The sequence below is a fragment of the Dermacentor silvarum genome, chromosome 2 (genome assembly GCF_013339745.2).
Source record: "Dermacentor silvarum isolate Dsil-2018 chromosome 2, BIME_Dsil_1.4, whole genome shotgun sequence".
Lineage (NCBI taxonomy): Eukaryota > Metazoa > Arthropoda > Arachnida > Ixodida > Ixodidae > Dermacentor > Dermacentor silvarum.
In genome coordinates this window covers 46731997-46752976 of record NC_051155.1, presented here as the reverse complement: position 1 = coordinate 46752976, position 20980 = coordinate 46731997, and the positions used below count along the sequence as shown (strand labels likewise).

The window sequence follows — 20980 nt, the reverse complement described above, 5'->3', positions numbered from 1 at the left end:
GTACAAGCGAAATTTGTATGGCGAAGCCTGTCGCCGTTGTCTTAAACGGATGGATAATGCACTAATTGAAACGCTGAACTTACCACAAGAAAACTATACGGGGTGTCCCAGCTAACTGTAGCCGTGGTTTAGAAGGCATGCCGTAGCACTCTAAGACTACGCAACGAAATTCATGTTGTTCGGTGTTGTATGATGCAAATTACAAAAAATTGCATAATTGCTTAATTGCATAATTATTCAAGCTTAATTAATCAGCTTCGCGAGTAGTATTAACCTGAACTTCCAATTAGAATGTTGTTAAGCGTTCTAGGAAATATCTAATTCAGCAGCTTCGAACTTCCTACTTGCTATGTAATTATTTTTTATACCGTGCCATGCCTGCTTGCGAGCCGCGATAGCAGTACTCTCAAACGTGCCGCGTGTAAAAGGAGAGCGCATTTATGCTGGCGTGCTGCCATTTAAGAAGTGACAGGGTAGCGAAGCAGGTCTTGGCTGCGCCATTCACGCCAGTGATGCTCTTCCCTGGCGGCAGTTCACGATAGCGAAAACGCAGACCAAGCAGCACCCCAGGCTAAGTGCGCTGTTCGTGCACGTTTGAGAGCACTGCAATCGCGGCACGGAAGCGGGCATGTCACATGTTCTTTTGTTTTTCCTTTTGTATTTCGCGGGCTTTCTCAGGACAAACACACACACAAAAAAATGATTATGTACGAGTAGGAAGCTGGATGCTGCCGAATTAGATGTTTACTGTAGAAATCTCCACAGCTTTCTTATTAGAAGTTTTGCCCTAAATTTAATATTTGCGAAGTTGGTTAAATAATCTTGACTAATTATGCATTTAAAAATTGAATTCGAGGGTTTTACGTGCCAAAACCACTATATGATTTTGAAGCACGACATAGTGGGGGACTCTGAAATAATTTCGACCACTTGGGGCTCTTTAACGTCCACTGCACTGTATACGGGAGTATTTGCATTTCGTCCCCATCGAAAGGTGGCCTAGGTGGCCGGGATTTGATCCTGCGCCCTCGGGCTTAGCAGCCCAACATCATAACCACTAAGCAACCACGGCGGGTTTACTGCGATTAAGCGGAATACAATATTAAGCGCGATTTGTTCCATACCATAGCTGACAACATGCATTTGGTCGCGTCCTCCTATACTGCTTCGGCATATTTTTAAACCTTGGTTAAAGCTAGCCTGGACATCATTCGACAGCCTACATATGCACTCTGAGCATTGGTACATAGCTCGTTCTTTAAAACTAGCTACGGTGACCAAATGATCACAAACAGCATGCCTAGGTTGCTGAACTCGTACCTTATTTTGGTCTTGACATGCAGACCCCGAGCCGAGCTCCTTTCTTGTTAAATCCCTCATTAACATAGAGTTTCTCACTTAACACCTAGAGGGTAAACTGGCGCCACCGTCTATGCGAGTTTCTTAAAGGACGCCGTCCCCTCATGGGAATGACGGGATATGTGTCAGCGAGGCTTGTATTGGCTGGTGTTGAACGAGGCTTCGTCTAAAACGTGGATATGGCCACACAAATAATGCGTTCTTAAAGTAAAATCTACATAAAACGCTTTCATTCACCCATATTACATCTCTTGTAGTGAGAAATACGGAGTGAGAGCTTGGAGCTGCTCGCCCGCTTTCGGACGTCGTTCGATAATAAGCGGTCTTCCTTGGGCCGCACATCCTCCATCGTTCACCGCATTGACACTGGCACCCATGCACCCCTGCGCCAGCGTCCATACCGAGTTTCTCATGCTGAGCGCCGTGTCATTGATGAACAAGTCAACGACATGCTTCATCGTGGCGTAATACAGCCCTCACACAGCCCTTGGGCTTCCCCAGTTGTGCTGGTAAAGAAAAAGTTGTCGCAGTTTCACCTGAAGGCGAAGCATAAATTGCGATAGCAAATTTGTAGAGAGCTATACGGAGTAATGATAGTAGCTTCATCAGCTGTATAAACTTGGACATGCAGCGGCACCGGCAACACGCAGAACTGTTGTCGACGCCGTCGGCGTTTTGCCCGCGTTCGCACAAAATGCGTGCGGCGTTGGTGACTGTTGCCGGAGCCTCTGATATAAATAGGCACTTGGTGCCGCAGCTAAACGTCGCCTCCCTTCCCTCCCCCCCCCCTCCCACGGCCTTTCGCGCGTCGGAAGAAGGCGCGTTTGCTCTCCATATATGGTGAGTGTAAAGGAGGAAAGAGACGCCTACTTCTGCAGCCCTTAAGGGAGCACGGCGCAGAACGCGCGTTTGTTCTCCGCCGTGCATTCACTCCCCGTGAAAGCGCGCGTCCCTCGCGCCCTTTCACTCGCACATACAGCGTTCGGCGCGCGGCGACGACAGAAATCTGCTTTGGAGTGTCCATATAATTGCTATCGCAATAAAAGGACGGTAGCATTCGACTTTGCGTTGATTATAGGCGCCTTAACAAGATCACACGAAAAGATGTTTATCCGCTGCCCAGAATCGACAACGCCCTCGATTGCTTGCAAGGAGCAGAGTTCTGCTCCTCTTTGTACCTTCCATCTGGGTACTGGCAGGTCCCTATGGATGAACCTGACCGTCCCAAGATTGCTTTTGTAACCCCAGACGGTTTATGTGAGTTTAACGTGATGCCATTCGGCCTTTGTAATGCGCCTGCCACCTTCGAACGTCTCATGGACAACATTCTTAGAGGCCTCAAATGGCACACGTGTCTGTGCTACCTGGACGACGTCGTAGTCTTTTCGAAGGACTTTGCCTACCATTTGAGTCGCCTCGCCAGCGTCCTCACTTGTCTTTCACTGCAGACGCTGGATTGCAGCTTAATTTGAAGAAGTGCCACTTTGCCGCCCGCCGACTTACCATCTTCGGCCATGTTGTCAGCAAGGACGGTGTCCTTCCCGACCTTGCAAAGCTTCGCGCCGTCGCCGAGTTCCCCAGGCCGTCTACGCTGAAAGAACTCCGTAGCTTGATCGGGCTGTGTTCGTACTTTCGCCGATTCGTGCGTAATTTCGCGTCCATAATCGCCCCCTTAACGCAGCTGCTTGCCGGCAGCCAAGGCATCTCGGCATGGTCTACAGCTTGCGAAGACGCGTTCGACACATTACGCCGTCTTTTGATATCCCCACCTATCCTACGCCACTTTGACCCAGACACTCCCACAGAAATTCACACGGACGCTAGTGGAGTAGGCCTCGGCGCTATTCTTGCCCCAGCGTAAGTCTGGCTTCGAAGAGTACGTCGTCTCTTACGCCAGCCGCACTCTCACCAAAGCGGAAACGAACTATTCAGTCACCAAAAAAGAATGCCTTGCAATCGTTTGGGCAATCACCAAATTTAGACCTTACGTATATGGCCGTCCATTTGACGTCGTGACTGATCACCACGCCCTGTGCTGGCTGTCGTCGTTAAAGGACCCCTCTGGCTGCCTAGCTCGTTGGGCGCTTCGTCTACAGGACTATAAAATCCGTGTTGTCTACCGGTCCGGCCGTAAGCATTCGGATGCCGACGCTCTTTCGCGCTCGCCACTGCCCGGTGAGGATGGTGCTGCGTCTGTCTCCAGCTACGATTCTTCGTCTCTTACATACACCGACATGCCAGCTGAGCAACGCCGCGATCCTTGGATAGCCTCTCTTCTGGAGTATTTATCTCAGCCGTCACCACACACCACCGACCGCTCGCTTCGGCGCGCTGCTCGTCACTTTGCCATCCGCGATTGGCTTCTGTACCACCGCAACTACCTCTCTGACGGCCGTAAATGCTTGCTAGTGAATCCTCGCCATTCACGTTCCGACATATGTGCCTCTTTTCATGCGGATCCGCAATGCGCCCATGCCGGTGTCCTAAAGACGTATGCACGCCTACGGCTTCGATACTACTGGCGCGGAATGTACCGCTTCGTTCGGCAGTACGTCCGCTCGTGCTCCAAGTGTCAACGCCGCAAGAGCCCACCTAACCAGATAACAGGGCCGCTCCAACCATTGCCTTGTCCCTACCGGTCTGTCGACCGTATCGGCATCGATTTGTACGGCCCTCTACCGTACACCCCAGATGGCAACCGCTGGGTTATCGTCGCCGTGGACCACCTCACGCGCTACGCCGAAACTTCAGCGCTTCCGGCGGCCTCAGCACGTGAAGTCGGCTTGTTCATCCTTCGCAACCTTGTTCTTCGACATGGTGCGCCTCGGGAGCTACTGAGTGACCATGTTCGTTCATTCCTCTCCGAGGCTGTAGAAGCCCTCCTCCGGGAATGCAACATTGTCCATAGAACTACAAGCGCACATCATCCGCAAACGAATGGTATGACTGAATGAACGCTTTAATCGTACTCTCGGCGACATGCTCGCCATGTACGTTTCCGCTAACCACACTAACTGGGACCGCATCCTTCACTTTGTTACGTATGCTTACAATAGCGCCATTCAGTCTACCACGGGCTCCTCTCCCTTCTTTCTTCTTTATGGTCGCGAACCTTCCTCGTTAGATGACACGATTCTTTCGTATTGCCCCGACACTTCAGAATCTACTCCTCTATCCAAAGTCGCCACTTATGCCGAAGAATGTCGTCAGATTGCCCGCTCACTTACCGCGCAAGATCAGGCCAGCCAGAAACATAGTCGGACGCAGGCTTGTGTTTTACATCATATTCACCTGGAACGCTGGTATGGCTCCGCGTTCCCTCCTCTACTCCTGGCCTTTCAACAAAGTTCAGCTCAAAGTACGCCGGCCCTTACCGGGTTCTCCGACAGACATCCCTGTTCAACTACGTCATTGAGCCTATTCGCCCATCTACGGACGAATGGCGTCGCGGACGCGAAACTGTTCATATCGATCGACTCAAGCCGCACTACGACCCACCAGTGCTACCGGTTCCATAGGTCGCCAGGATGGCTCCTTTTTCGCCGGGGAGTGATTGTAGTGAAAAATACGGGCGCCAGCAGAAGACGAAGAATAAGACGTTTGTTGTTGGTGCTCACGCTCGCCCCGTTTGGCCGTTGCCTGTTTCGGCGCATTCATAAAAACGCCGAGCGTATCTACTATCAAACGCGCACTATCACTCTCAATAAAGTTTACTCACCTACAATGCAGGATCAAGCGAAGAAAAGCAAGAACAGACGACAAGTTGTTCCAAAGCGAGCGATAATCTTGTGGTCTGCGTTCCGACTTTAGCGGCCAACTGATACTTTTTACGTTTCATATAATTGTGCATCCAATAGTTGTGTCCTCAAAATTAATCAAAACATGTTTTTGTGTAATAATAAAGCCAAAGCAATTTTTTACGTGCTGTTTTAGCAGGAAATGAATCATTGTGACAGACTGAACGGTGCTAGCCAGGCGCGTCTTCAAGGCGTTCTGGCTCTCCAAGAACGATGCCAATCCGAAGTCACAATATACCGGCATTCCCATGGATACCACAGTGCAGCAGCGCCAGTTTTCCCTCTAGGTAATATAGTGAGAAACACTATGCTCATTAACCATCATATCTGCTATATCGCGCTGCGGTTAGGAATCGCATATCTGTGAATGTTATCACTTCCTATCTTGCTTGAATAGTTCTGTGATATGCATTACATTACTGATATTTGCTCAACGTATTACACCATCCTGCCTTTGCAACAGTGGACCGAGGACCCTCCAAGCTGCGCCATAACAACTTTTATTCTCGGCCACCTCCGTTTTTTAAATGCGAAGCATTTCTTGGCGAACATTTGCAACTGTGACAATATCTATCTATCTATCTATCTATCTATCTATCTATCTATCTATCTATCTATCTATCTATCTATCTATCTATCTATCTATCTATCTATCTATCTATCTATATCTATATATCTCAATCTATATCTATATATCTATATCTATATATATATCTATATCTATATATATATATATATATATATATCCATCCAACTACGACTTTGTGCTCTCATGTTCGTTTCGTTAACATGGTAGGTACCAAAATCGACATACTATGACAAGAGTATATGACGAACGTAAATGATATGTCATGACATGAATGTCATGATATGCGTGTCATGTAGGTCATGACAATGACCCAGCCAAAAAGATTAACACTCAGAAACCGCTGAAATGGGTTCGGACATGGGTACTAAGTGAAGGAAACACTACAGGATGCTGGTGGAAGTCACAGTCATGAGCATGACTCAGCAAAAATGACAATGACAAAGAACCCCAGGTGGTCCAAATTTGCCGGAGTCTCCCACTACGGCGTGCCTCATAATCAGATCGTGGTTTTGGCACGTAAAATCCCATAATTTTATTGAAATATTTTTAAGTCATAGTCATGAGCATGTCTGAGCAAAAATGACAATGGCTCAGCGAAAAAACATTAGCACTCAAAAACACTGGAATGGGTTCGGACGTGGGTAAAAAGTGAAGGAAACACTAAAGGATGGTGGTAGAAGTCATAGTAATGAGCATGACTAAGGCTTTCGCCCTAAGGTCTCTTAGGTGTAGCTAAAGGGACTCCTGAGGACTCATGACATAAATGTCATGACATGCGTTTCATGTAGGTCATGAAAGAGCCGCCTACGTCTTGCTGCTCTCATGGTCGTTTCGTTAACTTGGTAGGCTCCCCGCACACTGCTTCGCAAAACATCGATTCCCACAGGGCGTGGGATCTACCGGCTTTTTATAAATGGGCTGAAATCAATAAACGAAGAACACAGAAAGTCATCAACCGCAATGTGGAGTGCGATAACCCCTATACCTAAGGCTAGAGAGCGTTCAAAGTCAGGAAACCTATACGGTGAAATTATCAGTGCGAACACAAAGCACAAGAAAGTGGCGACATCCTCGGACTAGTGCTCGTTCAAACTAAGATGGCGAGAAAACACAGACACCAGGTGTGATGTTTGTCTCTGTCACGGTGACAGCGTTTTTCGCGCTCTTGATTCGAGCAATGCGATACTAACAAGCCAAAGAATATAGCTAGTGCTCGTGTTGGTTTGATGCTTTGTATCGCTCTGTGTTTGCATTATAATTCCGCCATATTCGTCTACCAAACTGACCCAGCTATAAATTATAATACAGGAAGCCTCCCTTGATAAAAAAAGAAATGCTGCTTGGTTGATTTTCAACCAATCAGCAAAAAATGTGCAGTCCGCGACAGCAAAAAAGCCGGCAGATCCCACGATCTGTGGGAATCGATGTTATGCGAAGCAGTGCGCGCGGAGCCTTTCAACTAAACTGCTGGTTTAAATAAAAGTTTGTTCCTTCTTGGTTGATTTTCATTCCTCCAAATCGTAACATCGTAATGTTCCCGCAACTACATCGCTACTTTTGTTATGTTCTTACTTTTTTAAATATACACGGCAGCATCATTTTTAACCAGTTTTAGCCTCATATTTTTACATGCTTTTGCAACCCTTAGTCTTACAGAGAAAGCATATCTATTATGACATATGTGGGGACCGTGAAAGCTAATTAAATCGCTTTGTGCCTAAGCTTCAGCTTGATAAATTTAGAGTTCTACGTTTGTACTCATAAATAAATTTTAACAATTTCCTTCCGAGTTCCTTGCGCGAAATTTGTTTTATCGAAATTGGCAGCATTTACGACTACTGCTGCTCGAATATTGTCCCGTTGCAGTGACGGTCAAGATCACAGTAACAAAACTGTGAATGACGAAACTAACTCTTTATTGGCCGAACTTGTGCGCCTAAATAAAAGTGATATTCAAAGCACAACGATCACGGTGAACACAGATCGGCTGCCGTCCAAAATCTGATCTGCGGGTCGGCTTTTATACATGACAAGTCGAAGGTTGAGCGTAATCGCTGGTGCCCACCTGCCCTTCACAAAGTACTACGCAATTCGTGTCGCGCATACACTCTGATTACACAAGGTGCCGCGAGAACATACACAACAGATAGAATCAACGATGACATTCGAGTAAGTTCCAAATAATGCCGGCGCGTCTTCCGCTGAGCGATTACATTGGATTGTTAGGGGGTGAAATGCAGTCCCCGGAAAAGGGATAAATAAGTACACGTGCAATTATGAAGCAACTTAGAAGCCCCTTCACACGGAAGTACTGAAGGTTTGGACTTCAGTTAAAACGAAAATAACGATAAAGAGTAAGAAGAACCGAGGGTCCCGATTGTCGTAAACCGCATGAAACCGACAGGCGATGAAGCCGCATAGGATCACATGAAGGTTCTGGGTTTGACACCCACCCGCAGAAAAAGTTATCTATTCCTCCATTTTCCTTTGCATTTCCTGCTAATTAGCATGTGCGGTACTTATAGTAAATTTAACTCCCATTTATAATTATCTAGACAGTTCAATGAAAAGAAAATAATTACTCCCCCTATGCTTTTGTTGACTTCATTGTGCGCTGGCTTCTTTCTTTTCTCTCTCTCTGTCTCTAATCTTCAAGAGGGTGGGTAGGGTATCTCTTTCAGGAGGCAATTGCTACTCTGTTTCTCTTTTTTGTACGTGCATGCGTGATGTTCATATATGTTTATATCATTAATAATAGCATCACCAGTTCTCTGTGAAAACAGCCTCGTCGAGGAAGTTCCAGCGGAGATGCCATCGAATCCCACCTTTACGTCGCTTAGGTTGCAAGATATTGCCCGCCCTTTCTTCAGAATAACCTCGCCAGCGCATGGCTACTATCAGCGGTTTATCGCTGTTGTAAACTCCACAGTTGATCAGAAAGCGTGGTACATAACCGAAACGTTGCGCGTCGGATTCATTTCTAAATGTTCGACCTCCACTACTAGTCATACTTCATCGGGGGCCAACTTTTCTCGGTAGGCTGCTGCTAGGAGTTGTCTTCACGAAAGCACGTTATCACTCACACGAATGGCTGACAGTGTTCCTTGCGATGTCCGCGACAGCAAAAATAGCCGGCAGATCCCACGCCCTGTGGGAATCGATGTTATGCGAAGCAGTACGCGCGGAGCCTATCAATTAACAAAACGACCATGAGAGCACCAAGACGTGGGCGACACTTTCATGACCTACATGACACGCATGTCATGACATTCATGTCATGATTCCTCAGGAGTCCCTTTAGCTACACCAAAGAGACCTTAAGGCGAAAGCCTTAGTCATGCTCATGACTATGACTTCGACCATCAACCATTAGTGTTTCCTTCCCTTAGTATACCCACATCCGAACCCATTTCAGTGGTTTTTGAGTGTTAATCTTTTACGCTGAGTCACTGTCATTTATGCTGAGTCATGATCAAGACTATGACTTCTACTACAATCCTTTAGTGTTTCCTTCACTTAGGGCCCAGGTCAGAATCCATTTCAGTGGCTTTAGAGTGTTAATTTTTTTCGCTGAGTCATTGACGTTTTTGCTGAGTTCTGCCCATGACTATGACTTCTACCACCGTGCTTTAGCGCTTCCTTCACTTAGTACCCACGTCCGAAGTCATTTCAGTGGTTTTTGAGTGTTAATCTTTTTCGCTAAGTCATTGTCATATTTGCTCAGTCGTGGTCATGACTATGACATCTACCATCATCCTTTAGTGTTTGCTTCCCTTAGTACCCACGCCAGAACCTATTTCAGTGGCTTTTGAGCGTTAATATTTTTTATCTGAGTCATTGACATTTTTGCTCATGACTATGATTTCTACCATCATCCTTTAGTTTTTCCTTCACTTAGTGCCCGCATTCGAACCCATTCCAGTGGTTTTTGAGTGTTAATCCTTTTTTGTCGAGTCATTGTCATTTTTGCCGAGTCATGCTCATGACTATGACTTCTACCAGCATATTTTAGTGTTTCCTTTACTTATTACTCACGTCCGAACCCATTTCAGTGGTTTTTGAGTGTTAATCTTTTCGCTGGGTCATTGTCATGACCTACATGACATGCATATTATGACATTTGTGTCATGACCTATCACTTTTGTTCGTCATACACTCCTGTCATACTATGCCAATTTTGGTACCTACCAAGTTAACGAAACGACCATGAGAGCACCAAAACGTAGGCGACTGTTTCATGACCTAGATGACGCGCATGGCATGACATTCATGTCATGACATCATTTATTTTCGTCATATACTCTTGCAATAGTATGCCAATTTTGGTACATACCAAGTTAACAAAACGACCATTAGAGCACAAAGACGTAGGGCGCTAGATAGATCGATAGAGAGATAGATACTGTCAAAGTAGCAAATGTTCGCCAAGAAATGCTTCGTATTTAAAAGAACATCTACCGCGTATTGTACCACCGTCTCCACTTTATTTCAGGCAGAGTCGCCGACCGGCCGCGGTTGCCGAATGGCTGCTGCTGAGGTCGAGGTCGCGGCTGTGATTCCGTAACTTTGACTCTGATTCGATATGGATGGATGTATGGATGAAAAACTTTATTGGGTCTTGCAAGGCTATGGGGTGACCCATAGGAGGGCTAATCCCACGTAGGGACCTGAATACGGAGCTTCGCGGCCGCGTCGTGGGCTTGCTGGACTGCCCAAAGCTGTTCAACCAGATCCGGACTGCAAATGGCAGCCTCGAACCTGGCCAGGTCCTGGGTGTAATCGGCATTGGTGGTTCGGTCGCACGGCCAGAGCATCTTCGATATGGAAGGACTGCGAAAACTCTCGTGTACTACTTACTTCGACTCTGATGCGTGTTAAAGAACCACAGGCGATGAAAATTATCCCGGTGCCCTTCACAGCGGCATATCTAATTGCCCGAGTATTTTTTCGATATGTTAAATCTCACGAATAAATAAGTGACAGTACCCTTCCGAAATAATGGGGCGACTAAACGATCCACTCGCGTTCTTTAAAGAGATATCCGAACACTTATCTCAGCAATCGCCCGCCCACATGGCGCTGGAAACATTTATGTGATTTTCGATAACAAATTGCTGCTTCAGACACGTTTGACTGCGTGGCGCTGTTCTTGCGCGTGAACGTGTTGACCACGTCCTCGCTTCTTTCCTATTTCCTTGCTCTATACCTCCTTTCTGGACAGCCGGACGCTCTTCTTCGCTACTACCAATGCCTTGCCCATTAGATTTTTTTTCTTACCTCCTACACAATTCCTGGCCAATTAGGACTCGACAACAAACCAATACGTAGTCGCGTATTGCATCTTTCCGATCCCCCCCCCCTCTCTCTCTCTCTCTCTCGGTGTCTCTGAAATATTGACAGAGAAATCGAGGATTGTTGAACACAATGCGCCTACCACGACACGCAAAAGATGAAGCTAAAGGACAGACGAAGCGTTTCGCATTTGTTTCAGATTCACCTTGTTTAATGTCTGTCGCGATACAGCACATCATGTTCAGTCAATACCAACCGGCCAGACTTTCTGTTCAGCTAGGCGATTATTGAATAATGAGATTTTACGACCAAGACGCAGACCACAACTATGAAACACCCTGAAGCAGAGGGTTGCACTTCCATGTCGACGAGGCAAAACAGGCAATATGTTTAAACGTGCGCCAAGCCTCAGCACAATTGCGTTTTCGCAGCTGAGACTCGCTGTAATGCACGCCGCCGTGGCTAGAGGTTGTTACAAAAAAAAAAAAAAATGGAGGGCGCTTAAGTTTCGCCATTAAGAGTGGAACGCGATCACATTCAAATATCCCTGACTGCTTCTCACACTTTCCGGCAACTGCAGCTTATATAACCGTAGCGTTTACCGGGAAACGCTGGCAGCGAACGCTATGCACGAAGGCGAGCTTTCTGGTAGGAACGCGGCCTGTTGCGTGGGCCGATCCCGGAGGTAGGGCACAGCTGCGTCAAAAAATTATGTAATTTGCAGGTTTCTGTTATTGTGTCGCACGTTTAAAATTTTAGTGTGAGATGATTTAACATAAAAGACATGCGCTGTTGGTGTTTTTTTAATGACATCTGATTGTGGGCTGTCACTCTCAAAATTCCGAGGAATAACTTTGTCAAGAATGAACGACTAGGTGTGAGCAACTTTAGTGATAGAATGGTGTGGCAATATAACCCACAGGAACCGCATGCTAGATAGCAAGGAGTGGCATGTACATATACATATATGGGCATTTTCGCTCATGGAGAACTCCGTCGACGCTGGCGCCGATACCCACACCGGATTTTCTGTGACGCTGGGGCCCTTAATGCTATAGTCGTTCAGAGAGTTTCAGTCACCCCGGTATAATGCACTTTACGCCATTGGTTTGCATGGAGCCCATACGGCCCACTTTTAGCAACATTGTTGCCTGAAGTATTGTTTCTCAGAAATGCGAAGGCGTCAAATAAATGAAGATGCACACCGACGAATCATCATAAAACACCAAGGAAAAACCCATTAAATAAGTTCAGGAGCCGTCTCGATTGTCGGCTTCTGCGTGGATTCGTTACACATGTTATTTTTTTTCCCTGTTTGGGCACGGCCGTGTCTCCGTCGCATCAAGGTCGGCTGCAATTAACGGGCGCGCGTGCAAGCGAAGACGTGCAAAGGGATGACGCGCACAGACTTTCCGGCGTGTCAAACGCATTCACAGGTTTCGCTTTTCCAACGACGATGCTAAGAAACTTCAAATGACGGTTTACATCAGTCAACATGGACTGCACATGAGAAAATTTACGACGGATCCGACGCCCTTGTTCGAATCCTTACAAAGACGTTGCAAAGGTTCCTTGAAGCTAAGATTCATTTAATGGTTTTAATTAAATGCTACCCAAAGAAGCGCATGATGCTTACAATTGTATTTTATTTCAAACTTATGTAATTGTTCACTCCTTCTGCTTAAATACAAGCCAGTGTTCACTTAGCCTCGTGGTATGCGACGCGCATGGAAGAATGTCTCGCGAGTTAGTGAGACTTTGCGAATGGTGAACAAAATATTTTGGGCAGAGGCGTATGTACAGATAATTATGAAACAAGGAGATGCACGTCTGACTCTTCAAAAGTTCTGGTGAGCATAACTGATCAGGGCACCACTCGACTACGTGGACATCCCACTAAGCCTATCCGGCGAAATGTCCTTAGTCCTTTGTAAATGTCTCTTGTCCTGTAAATGTTCCTCGACTTTTCTTTCTTCCTGCCGAGGGAGACTCTCCACTATATCCACTGGGCGAGGATCACCACATACGCAGAATATCGCGCCCGTCCAACGAGCTATACATAGTACCCCACATTTTTTTAAAGGAACCTAAACGTGATGAGACGGCCCAAATTATAAACGGCTTTTCTTAAATCGAGACAACAAATCCGTAGGTCGCTTAAGGTGAGGCACGCTCACTTAAGAAACTATTGTGCGGAAGCAGTCTCCATGCATTATCGTCATAGAAACTGTTGCCTATGCGTAGAAGCTGCGGCTCCCCTGTAGCAGAGTATCTGGGGATAGAGTCTCCGCTTGCATCGGCCTCTCTCCCTGTGGTCAGCGATAATTATTAGTATTTATATAGTATTGGATAGAAACGAATATTGTACAGCTACAATTAGTCCATTCTCGAATCGAATACGAATCGAATAGCAAAGACAAAGACTATTCGATTCATCACAACCAATTCGTATTCATAATTTTGAATATTCGTCCACTTCTAACTGATAACATAACATTCAGAAGCAACTACTATAGTAATGCCCTTACGGTTCACCGTGGTGGCTTAGTGGCTATAGCGTGCTGCCGCTGAGCGCTAGGTCACGGGTTCGGTTGCCGCCTGCGCCAGCCCCATTGCCATGGCGGCAAATAGCAAAAAGAAGAGAGAAAACAAAAAGGAAAAATTATGCGTGGCTCTGCTGCCGCAAACACCAGAGACCAGCGGACCTGGGGAAAGCCTTGTAAGGTAGTGGCAAACCACACACTTAGTCTGCGTAGTATCGCGATAAATTCAACCATCCACGTTCACGAGCCTCCGGATCTTCATTTTTTTTTTTTTTTTGCCTACACGAACTCTTGGCCTCCCTCAATCTAAACTGAGGATGTTCTCTTCCGCGACGCTTACTTTCAGCTTCCCTAGCTCTCGCTTCAGTCTTTCGGAAACAACGAGTGTCCAGTTCTATGGTGGAAACCTACCGAGCCGTTGCCAGAGGCATCGGCTGCAGTCACGGACACCGGGCGCGTTTGGCGCGACCGCGTGGAAACGTGGTCGGCTTCGGCAACAGTTCTAGCGTCCAACTACCACCTGTCTCACTCCTCTTCTTCACCTCGCATCGGTTATGCTGGGCGATGCTATTTTTATACTCTGCTTTTACTCTCTCTCAGCTCTCTCTCCCCCAGCTCGGCGAAGCTGCGGACGACGGGATGATCACTATAGCGAGGTTCTAACAGCTCCGCTGTAAAAGAAAGGAAAAAAGAACTCGTGTGCTTACATTTCGTTGCATGGTACAGCACCACAGGCGGTCACCCGCCGTGGTTGCTCAGTGGCTATGGTGTTGGGCTGCTGAGCACGAGGTCGCGGGATCAAATACCGGCCACGGCGGCCGCATTTCGATGGGGGCGAAATGGGAAAACACCCGTGTACTTAGATTTAAGCGCATGTTAAAGAACCACAGGTGGTCCGAATTTCCGGAGTCGTCCACTACGGCGTGCCTCATAATCAGATCGTGGTTCTGGCACGTAAAACCCCATAATTTAATTAATTAATTAACCACAGGTGGTCTAAATTAATTTAGAGCCCTTCGCTGCGCCATCTGTCATAGCGCCATTGTTGCTTTCGCACGTCTGTCTGTCTGTCTGTCTGTCTGTCTGTCTGTCTGTCTGTCTGTCTGTCTGTCTGTCTGTCTGTCTGTCTGTCTGTCTGTCTGTCTGTCTGTCTGTCTGTCTGTCTGTCTGTCTGTCTGTCTGTCTGTCTGTCTGTCTGTCTGTCTTGTCTGTCTGTCTGTCTGTCTGTCTGTCTGTCTGTCTGTCTGTCGTCTGTCTGTCTGTCTGTCTGTCTGTCTGTCTGTCTGTCTGTCTGTCTGTCTGTCTGTCTGTCTGTCTGTCTGTCTGTCTGTCTGTCTGTGTCTGTCTGTCTGTCTTGTCTGTCTGTCTGTCTCTGTCTGTGTCTGTCTGTCTGTCTGTCTGTCTGTCTGTCTGTCTGTCTGTCTGTCTGTCTGTCTGTGTCTGTCTGTCTGTCTGTCTGTCTTTCTGTCTGTCTGTCTGTCTGTCTGTCTGTCTGTCTGTCTGTCTGTCTGTCTGTCTGTCTGTCTGTCTGTCTGTCTGTCTGTCTGTCTGTCTGTCTGTCTGTCTGTCTGTCTGTCTGTCTGTCTGTCTGTCTGTCTGTCTGTCTGTCTGTCTGTCTGTGCATCCTACGAATGCTGCATAAGCGTGGCATAAGACAAATATTTTCCAAAGTGAGAGGCTACCAAGCCTTCTCGACCATCTCAAACAGAACTTTGGTTTGGATGAGTGCATGTGCGACCGATTGGGAAAGCAGCGCGAAAAAAAAAAAGAACAGGAAGAGAGACACTGTCATGTGTACTATGTGTCTCTGTACCTTGTGTTTTTTAGCGCTGCTTTCCCAACCGCTCGACCATCTGTAATCGCGCTGCGGTTTCTGTGCGCGCCCGCAGTTAGCTGTCGCGAAAAGAGATTAAGAAGCAAGTGCCTTCCTTCCTTAGTGTGGACCTTACCTCGTGCAGAGCAACCGTGCTCGTGGTTGTCCTTTCCGCAGCGATATTTCTTGATGGTGGGTGGGTTGATTCGTCGTGAACGGTGGTCGGTGGCGCAAACAGATGACGCACGTATACATTCTTGAGTTCTTCGACTTAAGTGCCTCTTGAGTGTTCAGCGCTCCTCCTGTCTTTGCATGACTTTCTGCGTACCACCTATTTCAGCTGCTGCAGCCGCCGTTCTCAGTTTTCGCAACTTTCCTGTTTACTGCTTTTTCTTATTGTCCGTCCATAAATATAGAACTTTCCGCATTTTATATGGTATTGACCGAAGGAAACGGTATTGACGAAGGAAACAGTGAAGGAAACAGCAATGACACAGACGGTCTCTTTCAACCATAAAATAAAGGGGGAAAAGGTTTCGTACAGCATTGTGATATCGCACAAACAGGCATGAAACATCACCAAAGCCTAATGCGCACACAAATTCGCTCATAAAAGGATGTAGAAAGCGCGATCTGCAAATTGAAGAAACGAACTAAACTCGAATATAAATAAAGACTCAAGACCCTTACTAAAAGAGCAATTATTATTTCTCGTGTATTTTGCCTTTTTAAATAATATTGCAAATTATTGGCCAGCGTGTACTAAGTAGCCAACTGCTCAATACCTGTAAGGATTCAATTCACCTCACAAAATGTCTTTTAAAAATAAAATACAGCATCGTGCCGAACCGGGCGACATACTTGCTGCCAATATTTACAATCAATCAATCTATCTATCAATCAACCAATCAATCGATCAATTAATCAATCGCACATAATATAGATCCCGACAACAATAGCAGAGCTAAATGAAGCGAACGATTTCGCTTGGTTGGGTTATCACCGATTCCAAGATAGAACCAGTGATGTGACTTTATCTGAAACCACAGACAATCCACCATTTCACAAGGGCTGGCGTTGCATGCTTAACTGCGATAGGGCGCCTGGATGTAGGAGGCCTCGGCTAGGAGGACATCGAAGCACTCTAGATTGTGGCAATGGCAAAAATGTTCGTTCAGAGCAAATGGCAAACCTAGTTCCACTGTTCTGGCTGAAGCAGAAGCGGGGTTTACATGGTGAAATAGATATCGTGTGTCCTGGCTAGCGTTAGCCACGCTGTTAAAGGAACCAAAATATTTAACAATCACGGTGCAGGATACACCTACGGTGTTCTGTAGTCGGAGGTCTGACGACCTGCCACAGTAAGCCCTGAAATCGTGCCTCGCAGCATCTTTTCTAAATTATGCTTTTTTTTAAATTTTAGCAGCATGGATAGCATTAGCTGGGAAACCCTATATACATTAGGAAATGCATCGAAGTAGACTTGCATTCTTGCATGAGCACTGACATAAATACAAAAGACGAGAACTTTCATGGCAGGAAGCCGTCATTAAGAGGCCTTGACACGATATAACGTACTTAACGTTATGTAGCACAGCTCACAGGTCACGGCCTAAGTTAAATTTCATGGCGGAACACTCTTTCTTTTCTTTTGAGTATAAGTGGATTATTGGAATAATAATGGTATGGTAAAGCTTTATTGAGAGTGGGATGGCTCATCGGCCTATTAAGGGTAACGGAGTTGGCCAATTGGGAGATGAGGACAGGGCCAACGACCGAGGAATGCGTTCCCGCATGGTTAGACCATGCGGAGAACTCCCGATTCCGCAGAAAAGGCGAACAGCGCTCGCAGGACACTGTCGGCCTCAGTTGGAATGCACCGCCTCGACACTGGAATAATAATAAAAGCATGCAGTAACATTTCATTATGGGTCATTCATAATGGCATGTTACCGCTTTGGAAAAGTTAAATGGAAACTTTCCATCCCTTATGGTCCAAAGTTTTATACAGGGTGTCCCAGCTATCATGCACCAGGATTTAAAAATAGGCAAATACCACGTAGCTGGACAGAACCAAGGTAATGTTATTTGCCGCTGCTTGGAAATACTGAAATTATGTTTTTGGGATTCCGCCTAATTACATAATTAGTCTTAAATGAATAATCACCTTCTCAAATAATATAATTAGATGAAAAGTGTCAATGAGTAAATCGTAGAGAAGCATGAAAAACTCCCGATACAGCTTTCAGTTGCTCAATACGTGCAAAAAGTGTTTTTCCGAGCGTGAAAGAAGCCCACGATTACACGCAACATTGCCGCGTGGCTGGCTGCTCGAGGCGCTTTGTTCGACCATTAGAAACAATAGTCGGACCATAAATTACTAAAGTGACAAACATTATCTTAATTAGGCAGGATACAATCCTTTGAAAGCGATGTCCCAAAGCTCCTATGCATTATTAGCATAAAAATAATTCGCGAGGTTTTCAGCTGCCCACATTAGTGTTGCAGGAGGAGGAGGAAAAGAAAGACAGAAGGAAGGGAGGTTAACCATAATAACGTCCGGTTGGCTACCCTACAACGGGTGAATGGGAAAGGGCAACACAAAGATGACGGGGAGAGAGAGGAGGGAAGGAAAGAGGGAAATCAGCGGTGAATTGGATGACGCGTGTGCTGCTTTCTGTGCAAGTGTTGCAGGAAGTTTTCACATGTCGAGACTCCTTGCAGGAGTGACCGTCTTTCTTAACTTCGTATTGATGGGACCACCGCTATGAAATATGCGCGATTACAGCCGCAAGGCGTAAATATAGCATCTAAAAGAAAAGGAACATCAAACAGACGCACGCAGCCCTATCATGCCCAGGAATTTCGAACACCACCCCTTCGGCAATTTGTTGAACTTCACCGCAATACACCAGCCTAACTCAATTGGCAGCATTTAAAAATGTTACATTTCAGAAGGTCAGCCGAGTTTTAAGACATCTGGGTTAGGATCATCGAGAGTAACTTTCTTCTAATACCACACGCATTTACGGCACTTAGTGAACACTTAGTGCTGCGTTATCGCTGTGTTTAAATCATGTGCAAAACACACGCTTTAACGCTGCACAAAGTGCCAACTAAGTGCCATAAATGCACACGTTATTAAAAGGAAGTGCCCTCTCGACGTTGCTATTTGAAACATGTTGAAGTTCGCCAGATCATTGGAAGTATCTTTTTTTAATGCTGCCCACGGATTTAAGCTGGTGTATCGCCGTGATGTGCAACAGATTGCTGAAGGGACAATGTCCAAGGAAGGAAAGAGTGGTTAACCAGTTTAGGGAGGGAAAGGGAGGTTAACCAGTTTAGCACAACCACTTTGCTACCCTGCACATGGAAGCGGGATGGGGGAATGAAAGATGGGGAGCAGAGAGAGAGAGAGAGCACATAAAAAAGCACATTCGTCATCAGTCACAGTCCGTCACTCTTGTGTGGTACGTGACATCCCTGTCACAGCCGCTTGTCCAAGCCCGTTTCTTTAAAAAAACACCGCATATCCACGGGGTGAATGATGATGAGTGGGCGAAGCTCCGGAGGGAATCATCGGTAAACCGTGAATCTTCCGTGTAATTCGCCCAGTCTCGCCGCACTAAATCGAACGATTGACTTCCACCAATGACACGCGCCATATGTGACGTCGTTCCTATTTTATAACAGCGCCCTTCATTATAGTTGCACCATCTCCCACTTAAGGGGACGCTAGCACAAACGCGTTAGAAACGTGCAGTACTCTCTAGTAAGGGGGAGAGACCACAGCGTCTTACGCAGCCGTTTACACATGCCGGAACGTGCACCGCGTTTGCCGACGCCATCAGCGTTTATGAATACGGGGGTAAGGCGGAGAGGCCACAGCGTCTTACACCAGCTTCTTGCACGGGCCGTAACGCGCTAGCACAAACGCGTTAGAAACGCGCAGTCTTTCGTTAATGTTGGGTATTTATTGCCATCGTGGTGCGTCTGTCCATGTGCGCTTCGTGGCATAGTGGTTAGCGCCTCGCGTTCGGAAGCGAGGGGTCCCTTGTTCGACACAACTTTCGGAATTCTTTTTTTTTTCATAAAAGTAGACGTGGCTACCTACTACTACGACGACGACTACTACTACTACTACATACTACAGAGGAGGGACAGACCCACACCCTAAGGAGCTTCGCCCCTAAAACCTAAAGGCGCAACCGCGTGCACGCGATTTTCGAGCGACAGCGACAAGCGACGGCGACGAGCGACAGGTTTTGCCGTCGCAGAGGGCTATCCGTCGCTGTCGCTGGTCGTGTCGCCGGTTTCTGGCCAGCCAGAACATATCGCTTGTCGCCCGGAAGTCAGCGCGACGACATCCGCTGGGGACAGCGATTGCACAACAACATGGCAGCAATCAGTCTGCCCGCTTCGATCTGAATTCGCTCTTGCAACTTGCTCTCTGCTGTGACAGCAAAAAATAAATAGTACAGTCAGTCATCGCTTCACCTCATCGCTAGCTGAAGACTAAGTATCGGCGCTCTCTTGTCGTTATTATTGAGATCGGTTGTTTTGTTTTGACACTGTTAGGCCGCAGGCGCGGATCCAGGGGGGATGTCCGGATGTCCTGACCCCCCCCTCAGATTTCTGCATCGCCCCCTCGCTGACAGGGGGATGGCCCTGTCGCAAAAAAAAAAAAATATGGCCACCAGCATTGTTCAAAAGTATTTTTCGCGAGTACCAGTGGTATCATCCATGCATAGAAGTAAAGCTAGCTCGCTCACAAGCTTAGTTGTATTCCGTAGGAGTGTGGTGTCGCGAAGTTGCCGTAGTTATTTTTTCTCATGAACACCTTGGACCTCCTTACGCCTGCCGTGCCTTACTCGTCCCGTCGGTGGCGTCGAATGAACGAGGGGACGTCCCTTTTGTCAAACACGCCGAGGTCCGCTCGAGCGCCTTCGTGCCTGATTAACTTAGTTTCCCCTTGGGGTGTCAACGGTTGCCTCATTGGCTGTCATCGGTTCCGCGACCAACCTGCTTAAGGAAAGAGATCTCTTGCTGAAGTGTTTATATATTAATAATAACAACTAACAGCTAAACTAAGAACTACGCATAGGCAACTTTTTTTAACTGTAGCACTCATTGTGATCACAGTTACACGTTGACAATATCCAGTACGAGCACAGTACCGTTCGTACGCTACAAGTTTTTCATTGTAACTTCGCAGTTTTATTGTCGTACATTAAGCATAGGAGGCTCAAGCCCACCGGATCCGTTTGTCTGAGTCAGGCGTTCTCGCGGAGCGGGGCGAAGCCTCGAGCCGCGGCTGCGAAGTGGGGGAGCGTGACGTCAGCGACCAACGCCAGCGCGCGGGCCTAGGATGGCGTCGCGTGGTTAGAGAAACGGGAGCAGATGTGCGCCTTGTGTAAAAGGATGACGTCGCGTGGGAAACAAAACATGAAGACGCTGGCTCGCGCTCTCGCCTACTACGCCACATCGTTCTTCTTGTAGGTGGTGTCGTGAGTCTTCATACGCGGTGATCCGCATATCGTAAACAGCCAGCGCAATGGTTGCTGCGTTGGAGCGGACCGTTACGCCC

At 46.9% G+C, this 20980-nt stretch overlaps 1 protein-coding gene across 1 annotated transcript in view; it reads left to right on the top strand.

Moving 5' to 3' along the window:
- The window catches only part of LOC119441446 (cytochrome P450 4V2-like), a 59861-nt gene that overhangs the window by 471 nt on the left and 38410 nt on the right, over positions 1 to 20980 (top strand). The window lies entirely within an intron of this gene.